This window comes from Manis javanica, chromosome 1 (genome assembly GCF_040802235.1).
Source record: "Manis javanica isolate MJ-LG chromosome 1, MJ_LKY, whole genome shotgun sequence".
In the NCBI taxonomy this organism is placed as follows: Eukaryota; Metazoa; Chordata; class Mammalia; order Pholidota; family Manidae; genus Manis; species Manis javanica.
The window spans coordinates 74,026,112-74,038,344 of NC_133156.1; the positions used below are offsets into that span (position 1 = coordinate 74,026,112).

Genomic DNA, 12,233 nt, shown 5'->3' on the forward strand with positions numbered 1-12,233 from the left:
TTTAGTCTGTGTATGTCTTTGGCTTTAAAGTGAGTCTCTTGTAGGCAGCATATAGATGAATCTTGTTTTTTTATCCATTCAGTAACTCTATGTCTTTATTTGGTGCATTCAGTACATATACATTTAGGGTGATTTTCGATAGGTATGTACTTACTGCCATTGCAGGCTTTAGATTCATGGTTACCAGAAGTTCAAGGTTAACTTCCTTACTATATAAGCGTCTAACTTAACTCCCTTAATATGCTAGTACAAACACAATCTAAAGGTTCTTTTTTTCTCCTTTTTCTTCCTTCTCCATTTTTTATATATTAGGTATCATATGCTGTACTCTTTGTCTATCCCTTGACTGACTTTGGGGATAGTTAATTAAATTTTGTATTTGCTTCATTATTAACTGTTCTAATTTCTTTACTGTGCTTTTATTACCTCTGTTTACAGCTATTTGACCTTAGGAACACTTCCATCTATACCAGTCCCTCCAAAATACACTGTAGAGATGGTTTGTGGGAGGTAAATTCTCTTAGCTTTAGCTTATCTGGAAATTGTTTAATCTCTCCTTCAAATTTAAATGATAATCTTGCTGGATAAAGTATTCTTGGTTCGAGGTCCTTCTGTTTCATTGCATTAAATATATCATGCCCCTCCCTTCTGGCCTGTAAAGTTTCTTCTGAGAAGTCTGATGATAGCCTGATGGGCTTTCCCTTGTATGTGATCTTATTTCTCTCTCTGGCTGCTTTTAGTAGTCTGCCCTTATCCTTCATCTTTGCCATTTTAATTACTATATGTCTTAGTGTTGTCTTTCTTGGGTCCCTTGCGTTGGGATATCTGTGCACCTCTGTGGCCTGAGTGACTATCTCCTTCCCCAGACTGTGGAAGTTTTCAGCAATTACTTCCTTAAAGACACTTTCTATCCCTTTTTCTCTCTCTTCTTCTTCTGGTACCCCTAAAATACAAATATTGTTCCATTTGGATTGGTCACACAGTTCTCTCAATATTCTTTCATTCTTAGACATCCTTTTTCCTCTCTGTGCCTCAGCTTCTTCGTATTCCTCTTCTCTAATTTCTATTTCATTTATCTTCTCCTCCACCATATCTATTCTGCTTTTAATACCCTCCATTGTGCTCTTCAATGAGTTGATCTCCAACCAGAATTCATTCCTGAGTTCTTGAATATTTTTCTGTACCTCAATGAACATGTTAATGATTTTTATTTTGAAATCCCTTTCTGGAAGATTCATGAGGTCAATTTCATTTAAATCTTTCTAAGGGGTTGTATTCATAATTTTACTTTGAACCAGGTCCCTTTAGCATTTCATATTTGTATATGACACCCTCTGGTGCTCACAAGCTCTACTCTCCGGAGCTGCTCAGCACCTGAACCAATGTTGGGGGATCACAGGGGAGCAGTATTGGTGCCTGGGGAGAGGAAAGAGCTGTTTCCTGCTTCCCAGCTTCTATGCCTGCCTCCATTGCCAGAACTAGTGGGCCAAGCACACAGATATAGGCCTCTATGCTTTGCATTTGTAGTTGCTGTAGACAGAACTTACCTCTGGCTGTCTAATAGCAGGGTAGGGTTTGCCAGTTTGTGAGCTAGGTGGGGCTTGCCGGGAGAAAGGTGCAGTAGGCTGCAGATCACAAAGGGGGTCATTCACGTTGTGTAGCCAGCCAGGGAGCTGGATCGCCTGAAGATCATGAATGTTACTGACCTGCTGGGCAGAGTGCACCCAGACAATTTTGTCTACCTGTCCTTTCTCCTGAGCAGTAAGCTCTGTGCAATCCTCGCCCCTTTAGCAGCCCTCTCGCTGGTAGGAAGTCTCTCAGACTGCCCACCTTTCTTTTGTCCCAGAGCAGCTGGATATGAATCCCTGCTTTCCACAAGCAGCTGGAATCTCAGTCTCTCCAGGTATTCTGCCTGTCTTAGCTTTCCAATCCCCTAATCATGAGAATACCATGAAAGCACAATGAAATGTAGGTTTGTGCTCCCAGAGAAGATCTCTGGAGTTAGGTATTCAGTAGTCCCAGGCCTTCACTCCCTCCCCCCTGTTTCTCTTCCTCCTGCCACTGAGCTGAGTTGGGGGAAGGGCACCAGGCCACGGCTTTGGTATGTTACCCAGTTCTGTGAGTTTATTCTTTTCTCCAAGTGTATGCAGTTTGGTGCAGCCCTCTTTCCTGATTGTCTTTCAGGGTTAGTTTTATTAATTATATTTTCATATTATATGTGGTCTTAGGAGGAGCCTCTGTCTCACCTTTTACACCGCCATCTTTAATCCCACTGTCCCATCCTTGACTTCTTTGTTTAGAATATCTCCCTATGAAGTATACAACAGCCCAAAGGAGCAGTCCAGCTCATTTATCAGGTACATGTATAGCCGGGGCCTCAGACATCACCTTGCTGACTAGAACAGGACAGTAAAGTCAAAACAGATTTCTCTTTCTCTCTCTTCCTCTTAATCCCCCATTTTCCTTTATCTTTCTCTTTTCTCCTCTCCCTCCCCCCCCCCATCTGTCTCTTTTCCAATAGAAAAACCCCAATAGGACAAAAATCCCAATCTTCCTGGGCTAGAAAGTTTAAGTAATAAGGCAATAATAATAGATGGAAATAGTGTGGTAGTATTAGTGCTTTTCATTTTCTCCATATTCTTCTATAGAATCCAAATTTTCTTCAATAAACATATACAACAGTAATAAAAATAGTTTTAAAGGGAACCTAAACCTATAAGAAATGTTATCTGACAGGAATCTAACTTAATTCTGTAATATAGAATAAATAATAGATGTCCATTTAATAGATTAGGAAAAAATAATGTTTGGAGTAGGGGGAGAGCAGTTTTGCTAAGAACAATAATACTGCCTTAATAGCTCTTTAATTGCTATAATTCTGTTCTCTTTGACATCTCATAATCCATAACTCTCTTGTAAGCCTCCATGAGATTTCTCTTCTTGTTTTAAGAAACACCAGCTCAACACTTTCTATAACATATAACAATGTTACCATTCATGAAGTTTAGTCTGTATAAAAATTAACTCAGTATCCCTCAATATAAAAGAAGCCCATGCTAAGTCCAATTCCTAAAAATAGCTCTAGAAACACCTTGCCAAGAGCAGCCTGCTTTATGTTAGGTTATTGCTCTGAGGATGGCCATTCCACACCAAAAGCCTCAGGCCTTGTTTGGAGCTTCTTTGCCCTCAATGCTATCTTCAACTTCTTTGTAGTAATTTTTGAATCAATAAGCAGTTTACTATAAACCTAAATATGAATACAGAAGACACTTCCTGCTTCTTTGGTCAGAAATAAACACCAGTTTATGTATTGCAAAACCATTCACTCTCATTAAAATTTATTATATATAAAAATGAAGAATATGCACATAAATCAGAATTACAACAGGCTAGACAAGGAAAATATTTAACCTATTCTAGTTGAATGAATTGAATAACTGGCCTAACACATGGAAGGAATATGCCACACTGGAATATGAGACACCTCCAAGTGTATATGTAGATGTAGATGCTACCTACCTACTAAAGTACAAGTTCCCAACAGTGTCCTCATCACCTTTATGTCATCCCTTTCAACCTCATCACCCAGATGCATACTTCACATCACTCCAGATGGATTGCACATAGTAGGTCTTCAATAAATATGGGTTAAATTGAATTAGATTTAATGTTAGATTTGGGAAATAATTTGATATATGATTCATTTTAAAAAACCTATAACAAACATTGACACTTGCTTTGGTTTTGCCCTATGGAGCTACTCAACCAGTCTTCATTCTTACTTTCTGCACTACACAGTAGCTACCTTTTCTTCTGCATTCATTCCCACTAGAAGGTGAATTTTCCTATGGGTGAAAAGAATGTGGGTCATTTCAAACACTGTATTCTGCTTCCCTGTGCTCTCCACCTAGTGCTCCATTCATTCATTCACTCATCCATTCATCCCTCCATCCATTCAATAATTCCATAAAGCCTGAAAATTTTGAGGATGGTTTGTATATTCCTTCTAAGTCTCTTCACTCAACTGAATATTCTCATTATCGTTTTTAAAAATAATTCTTCTTGTGAAATGTGTTCTAGCCATTACAAAGTAGGGATGCTGGAAGGAGAGACCTAGAGTATAGGAATAGGAAGAACTAGTCTCTCTCTTCTACACCCAAACTTCGATTATTGCAATATAGATAGCCATCCAAAGAAAATAGATAAATAATTGAGGCTGTTCTGGAAACACCATCATAAATTTAAAAATATATCTAATGTCTAATAATCTAGTATGGTAAATTTTGAAAAATTACAATATTACTGAAAAGTGTTGGGAGCCAATTTTTTACTGATGAGTACTATTTCACTTTCCTAAACTTTAAACATTTATCAGCTTTAAAACTCCAAAGACAACTGATTATTTTCTGGAAATAAAAATAAAACCAGCAAAGCCAGTATTTCTAAGCTCCTACTTAGTATTTCAGTGTGACATCATGATCATCCTTAAAATGCACAACAGAACACTGACTTGATTATCAGCCTTTATTTTTTAACTCCTCTGCACTTATGACTTCAGTGAGCCTGGTACTTTTCCACTGATAGCTCACTGAACTTTGAAAATAATGATACGACTGAGGACAAACATTGCAGCTATGCCCTTGAGGTATTTCATAGTCCACATAATAATGAGCAATCAGGAAAAGAGAGTCTATCACCTCAGAGAACAATGGTTTTCAAAATGCTAACCCTTCATTGGGGAGCTACCAGACCCATGCCATGTTGACAGCTCATTTTTGGATATCAACAGTGACCTCATTGTTGTGCAGCTTTTCCTTTCATTAGTTAATTAATATTCACACTATCTACCTTGAATTTGTAGAAATAATCCCTCAAATATTTGGCAGGCTTCCAGCTGAATCTCTAATGTGAATGGTTTGGCTTAAGAGTCAATGAAAGTTGATTTTATGTTATACAACCAGCTCATGCATGTCAAGTAATTTCAGTGGCACATTGCTAAAATATATGGACTTGGTGATTCATTTTTTTAAAGCTCTGCAGCTGACATGTCCTCACTTGAACAAAGTTCCTTTTCAGATCATGAGGCCTTTCCACTAATCCTTGAAGTTGCATCTTTCTTCTTTGGTCTACATTACCTGGAGTACCAATTGCAAGCAAAAAGGAATTCACTTTAGCAAACCTTGTGACTTCTCTGAATCCACAGAGCCTTCCAGAAATAAAGGCTTTGTGCCAGCTCATTATTATCCTAGCCATGTGGATTCTCCATTGAGCAATTAGGAAATAAAGAATTTTACTATCTTAGGGAAAAGAGGAATGTACTGAAATGCTCCATGAAAGAAAGAAAATGAAAGTCACAACTTTGTGGAATTTTAGGATAGCCAATGAGAAAATTCTGTATTCACTGAAGATATATAAGACAGTCATGGAATTGAACTAGAAATAAACCTAGAAACTTATTTTGCCTCTCCATTCTCTTCTTGCTTTCAGCTGCATTATTCACAGCCATTTGCTTTACCCTTGCAGATAAAGGGTTATGCTTTCTGCTTAGGAGCTATTGTTCAATGCTTAATCTGATAGAAGCCACTAAAGCTTTTTCCTGTTGCATCATTCTGCACTGGGCTGAATTCTGTATAGGGTATTTTGAAATCAGGGAAGACACTGAGACAGAGAAAACAAATAAAAGTTTTAAAAGGCTGAAGTCAGTTGAGCAAAAACATAGTTACCAGCTCAAAAAATATTTGGTCTAAATTTAAGATGGCATCTTTCTTGATTTTACATTTAATTATAAGCATACATACTTATTAAAAATTCCCCCAATCAGTCTTATTTTGTCCTTCTAATTATTGGACAAATCAACATTTATGTAGATTTTGTGCTGTTTAAAAATTGCTTTGTGTGTTAATCTTACACGCTATGTAAAATTTTTAGTGTAAGGGCAGGAACAATGTTAAACTAGCTCATCACTTTCTTACACACATATACACATGGTCATACACAGACATAAACACACCCATTATCCACCTTGATAATGCTTGAACCCACATCCTCAAAAATTATTTACAGATGACAGAGGTCAAATGGTAGCTCTCTGTACCTCAAACTGCCCAAAAACTGGTTAGAGGAACTCTGATTGGTGAGGGAATATTTAATCTGTCAAAGTACAAACTAGAAAACCTATTTGGACAACTCTAATAAGGTAGATAACTGACTCACTTTATCATGGCTCTGGCTTATTTTCTGGAAACAGCCAAAAAATTACTACACTAATTAGAATAAAAAATATAAAAACAGGAGGAAAACTGATAAATCTTTTCAAACATGCATGCAAACTAAAAGGGGTTGGGCCTCATCAGGGAAATCCTTTCTCTCCACTTTGCCAGTCTCAGCCCCTCAAATGCAAATTCCATTTTCAAAACCAGGTTCATTTTCTGTCAGGTTTCTAGAGAGAGAGTCATCTTCCATCTGTATGTTTTCCACACATCATCTCTTGAGTTTCTGATCCCTCTGATGAGAGCTGCCCTACGTCTTCTCTATCTCCATCACAAATTTATTCTCTCAGCTTCTCTACCCTTCTCCTTCACCAACGTTAAAACAAATAAGAAGAAAACTCATCTAACATACAAACAAAACAAAATATATACACTAAAAAGAAAAACCCACACATCACAAGATTTTACACATCACAGTCATGGAATCACAAGTGGCTAAACATCTGAATGTATTCATTCCTTGGGTGATCATATATCCAAATTTACCTAAAATGGTCCCAGTTATTTGTCCTGGCATAATTTTCCAGAACACTATCCATCACTTTCAAAATCATTCCAATTTGAACAACAAATTATATGTTCTCCATTCTTGTCATAAAGGGAATTCCTGGAATTCTTTCTGAAATATGTGCTGCACTATGAGAGAGATTTATTTCAGGACTCCAAGTTAGATACTTTTTCTCCCTAGATATATATGAAAACTGTAGGAATAATGATAATCTATTAAAATATAAAAATACTAGAATTTCAGAGCATCTTGTTGAACTTAGAGAAGAATTAGCAAGCAGAAAAATACCAAATGTGGTATATTCCATCTTAAATATTTAAATTCCAACACAGGCCATTCATTACATTATGTATAGTTCCCCAATTGCAATTTGACAGACCAAGTCTCATCTTTTTACTTGAGTACTATATTCAGTTTTTATTTGCCCTTTAGCATCTGGAATGTTCCCTACCAGAGCTGGCCCCAATTCAATATTCAGTTAAATTGCTCAGGGCAGATGTAAATGACCAATTGATCCTTTAAGTCCAAACTTCACAAGAGGGTTCTACAAATAATGAACACCTTGCTAAGAACTTTAATAATGGGTTTTCTTTGGCATAATGTAGTATAATCCCAACAGAGTATTCAATTGTTTAAATAATAGATAATAAAGTAACAAATTATTTGATGTATAGTAAATAATTATTGGAAATGAATGAATAAGCTAATGAATGCAGAGTCAATTCCTTTTAATACCACCCCACCCCAAATATTATTTCAAATTAGTAAGATGCACTGTCTTTATGACAGTAAAATAACATAGAAAATGTAGAGGACTGAAGTATTATCCATCTCAACTTTTCTACTTTGAAATTTGTGTCTACAACAGAAATATCAATTTGAAATTATAATTGAAAAACACAGGTGTAGATATATTCTTGCCACCTTTTTCAAATCCTAAGGAAAATCACTCATTACACATCCTGTCTTTAGAATTATTTTAAACTTGCTGCTAAGAAAAACACCAACGAAACAAACTATTCATAGAAAACTGAGATGCATTATTAAAAGGACTGAAAACAGCTGTTTTCTTTAGGATATTTTACTAAAATACCATTGTAAATATTCACTCCTAAATGGGTATGTTTTAGTGGCTATAGCTACTGCCAAAGAGTAATCTTGAAACAGAGGAATCTTGGGAAACCCCAAATGCATCCAAACAAGACTTTCACAGTAATAGAACATGGTGATAGCCTCCGCCTGGTCCTTATTCCACAAATACGTCTACTTCAAAATTTAAAATTCTATAGATAAAGAGTAGGGAGTGAGTGTCTAATGCAGCTCAGGGTTCAGCTGGCATTAGTTGGATCAGACCAACAATTTCCAGACCTGGTGCAAGACATACCTGCTAGATGGGCACAGATCCTTGAGGTAAACTAAACTTCAGAGCGCAGGAAACAGCTGAGCCAGAGAGGCAAGCCTGTCCATGATCTGCAGGGAGAATAGGAATAAATAGTAGGCATTGTTTCATTATAAAAAATAATGAATGTGGATAAAATAAGAGTTCCTGTGGCCAGGATTCTCACCTGGCCCTGGTTGACTAGCTCACTGCACAGCTATGGGCAATACATGGCTGTTGACTCTATATAAAGAGCTCCACCCAGTGCTCTGGGTGTGACACCGTGGCATGGCTGCAAGGCTGCAGGAAAGCAGAGCAGAGGCTGGAGTGGTGGCAGCAACGAGGACAAAGGCCCAGAGGACAGCTGTGTGGGATGGCTGTGCAGGCAGAGAGGCCTAGAGGACAGCTGCACAGACTAGAGAGGCCCAGAGGACGGCTGTGCAAACAGAGGGGCCCAGAGGCAGAGACCAGCTTGCTGCATGCAGACTCGATCTGACTGAACAGGATTTTAGTGACTGACCTGCTACCTGGAAATAAAGTTGGGTATAACCCTTTCAACCCAAGAATGTTTTGCTGTCAATTTCTTGGTCACATTGAATCCATAGCAAACTTGCCCAGGGCTGAAACTCATTGGCAAGACATGAATTTATTAATTCATTAACAAATATGTATTGAGTATCCACAATGTGTCAGGCACTGTACTTGGTATAACCGTGAGTGAAGCAGATACCATGTTCTAATGGAACTTGACAGGAGAGGAGACAGGCATTAATTAAATAATCCTACCAATGTATGTATAAACTTGAAATGAGATAGAGGCTCTGAAGAAAAAGGACACAGTTAAATGAGAATCTATGACAAAAATCCTTGGCCCAAACAAGGGGGCAGGAAGTGGAGTAATTGAAGTCTGATCAATCAGATCTGGAGGATGATGAGGAGGTAACTATGGACATATTTGGGGTTGAGGGGATGTTGGCAGGAGTCACCTTACAGCTAGAGGAAACATTTGCAAAGATTCTGTGATGCGGAGAGCATGACACACTCACAAAGCAAACATGTGGCTGGAATACAGAAAGTGAGGGGAAGTGTAGAAAGCCTGCAGAGAGAAGCATATGTCAGGAGATGTGAAGAATGTGATCTTTCCCAGAAAATGGAGCTGCACCCCAGAGCTGCTAATTCTTTTGGGATATGAAAAGATGGCCTTCCTGGAAGGCACAAATTTCAGTTCCTGTAGCATAGCTGGCAATTTAATCACAACCTAGACTATAATTTCTATGAAGAAATGAGAAACAAATTATGAATAACTTTATGGCTATTTATCTATTTATTTTTATTTATGTTTTTATTTTGGTATCATTAATCTATAATTACATGAAGAACATTATGTTTACTAGGCTAACCCTTCAGCAAGTCCCCCCCACAAACCCCATTACAGTCACTGTCCATCAGTGTAGTAAGATGCTTCAGAATCCCTACTTGTCTTCTCTGTGTTGTACAGCCCTCCCCGTGCCCCCACACACACACTACACATGCTAATCATAATGCCCCCTTTCTTTTTCCCCACCCTTATCCCTCCCTTCCCACCCATCCTCCTCAGTCCCTTTCCCTTTGGTAACTGTTAGTCCACTCTTGGGTTCTGTGAGTCTGCTGCTGTTTTGTTCCTTCAGTTTTTCATTGTTCTTATACTCCACAGATGAGTGAAATCATTTGGTACTTGTCATTCTCCACCTGGCTTATTTCACTGAGCATAATACTCTCTAGCTCCTTCCATGTTGTTGAAAATGATAGGATTTCTTTTCTTCTTTTGGCTGAATAATATTCCATTGTGTATATGTACCACTTCTTCTTTATCCATTCATCTACTGATGGACACTTAGGTTGCTTCCATTTCTTGGCTATTGTAAATAGTGCTGCGATAAACATAGGGGTGCATCTGTCTTTTTCAAACTGGGCTGCTGCATTCTTAGGGTAAATTCCTAGAAGTGGAATTCCTGGGTCAAATGGTATTTCTAGTTTGAGTGTTTTGAGGAATCTCCACACTCCTTTCCACAATGGTTGAACTAATTTGCATTCCCACCAGCAGTGAAGGAGGGTTCTCCTTTCTACGCAACCTCCGAACATTTGTTGTTGTTTGTCTTTTGGATGGTGGCGATCCTTACTGGTGTAAGGTGATATCTCATTGTGGTTTTAATTTGCATTTCTCTGATGATTAGCGATGTGGAGCATCTTTTCATGTGTCTGTTGGCCATCTGAATTTCTTCTTTAGAGAACTGTCTGTTCACCTCATCTGCCCATTTTTTAATTGGATTATTTGCTTTTTGTTTGTTGAGCTGTGTGAGCTCTTTATATATTTTGGATGTCAGCCCTTTATCAGATCTGTCATTTATGAATATATTCTCCCATACTGTATGATACCTTTTTCTTGTATTGATGGTGTCCTTTGCTGTACAGAAGCTTTTCAGCTTGATATAGTCCCACTTGTTCATTTTTGCCTTTTTTTCCCTTGCCCAGGGAGATATGTTCAAGAAGATGTCACTCATGTTTATGTCTAAGAGATTTTTGCCTATGATTTTTTCTAAGAGTTTTATGGTTTCATGACTTACATTCAAGCCTTTGATCCATTTCGAATTTACTTTTGTGTATGGAGTTAGACAGTGAACCAGTTACATTCTCTTACATATAGCTGTCCAGTTTTGCCAGCACCATCTGTTGAAAAGATTGTCATTTCCCCATTGTATGTCCATGGCTCCTTTATCAAATATTAATTGACCATATGTGTTTGGGTTCATGTTTGGAGTCTCTATTCTGTTACACTGGTCTGTGGCTCTGTTCTTGTGTCAGTTCCAAACTGTCTTGTACTGTGGCTTTGTAGTAGAGCTTGAAGTTGGGGAGTGAGATCGCCCCCACTTTATTCTTCCTTCTCAGCATTGTTTTGGCTATTCGGGGTATTTGATGGTTCCATATAAATTTTAGAACTATTTGTTCCAGTTTGTTGAAGAATGCTGTTGGTAATTTGATAGGGATTGCATCGAATCTGTATACTGCTTTGGGCAGGATGGTTATTTTGATGATATTAATTCTTTCTAGCCAGGGGCATGGGATGAGTTTCCATTTGTTAGTGACCTCTTTAATTTCTCTTAAAAGTGTCTTATAGTTTTCAGGGTATAGGTCTTTCACTTCCTTGGTTAAGTTTATTCCTAGGTATTTTATTCTTTTTGATGCTATTGTGAATGGAATTGTTTTCCTGATTTCTCTTTGTTAGTTTATTGTTAGTGTATAGGAAAGCCACAGATTTCTGTGTGTTAATTTCGTATCCTGCAATTTTGCTGAATTCCAATATTAGTTCTTGTAGTTTTGGTGTGGAGTCTTTAGGGTTTTTTATGTACAATATCATGTCATCTGCAGATAGTGACAGTTTAACTTCTTATTTACCAATATGTATTCCTGATATTTCTTTGTTTTGTCTAATTGCTGTGGCTAGGACCTTCAGTACTATATTGAATAACAGTGGGGGGAGTGGGCATCCGTCTTGTTCCCGATCTCAGAGGAAAAGCTTTCAGCTTCTTGCTGTTCAGCATGATGTTGGCTGTGAGTTTATCATATATGGCCTTTATTACGTTGAGGTTCTTGCCCTCTGTACCCATAGAATAAGTTTGGGAATATTCCCTCCTCTTCTATTTTTTGGAAAACTTTAAGGAGAATGGTTATTTTATCTTCTCTGTATGTCTGATAAAATTCCAAGGTAAATCCATCTGGCCCAGGGGTTTTGTTCTTGGGTAATTTTTGTTTACTGCTTCAATTTCGTTGCTGGTAATTGGTTTGTTTAGATTTTCTGTTTCTTCCTTGGTCAGTCTTGGAAGGTTGTATTTTTCTAGGAAGTTGTCCATTTCTTCTAAGTTTTCTAGCTTCTTAGCATACAGGTTTTCATAGTATTCTCTAATGATTCTTTGTATTTCTGTGGGGTCCGTCATGATTTTCCTTTCTTGTTTCTGATTCTGTTGATGCGTGTTGATTCTCTTTTTCTCTTAATAAGTCTGGCTAGAGGCTTATCTATTTTGTTTATTTTCTCAAAGAACCA

General features: G+C 37.8%; 1 long non-coding RNA gene across 1 annotated transcript in view; it reads right to left on the bottom strand.

Annotated features, from left to right (window-relative positions):
• LOC108400265 (uncharacterized) overlaps window positions 1–12,233 on the bottom strand; it is a 1,191,208-nt gene that overhangs the window by 922,200 nt on the left and 256,775 nt on the right. The window contains exon 6 of the long non-coding RNA XR_012130102.1: window positions 8,162–8,247. This is a non-coding gene — a long non-coding RNA (uncharacterized lncRNA). The remainder of the gene's footprint in view (window positions 1–8,161; window positions 8,248–12,233) is intronic.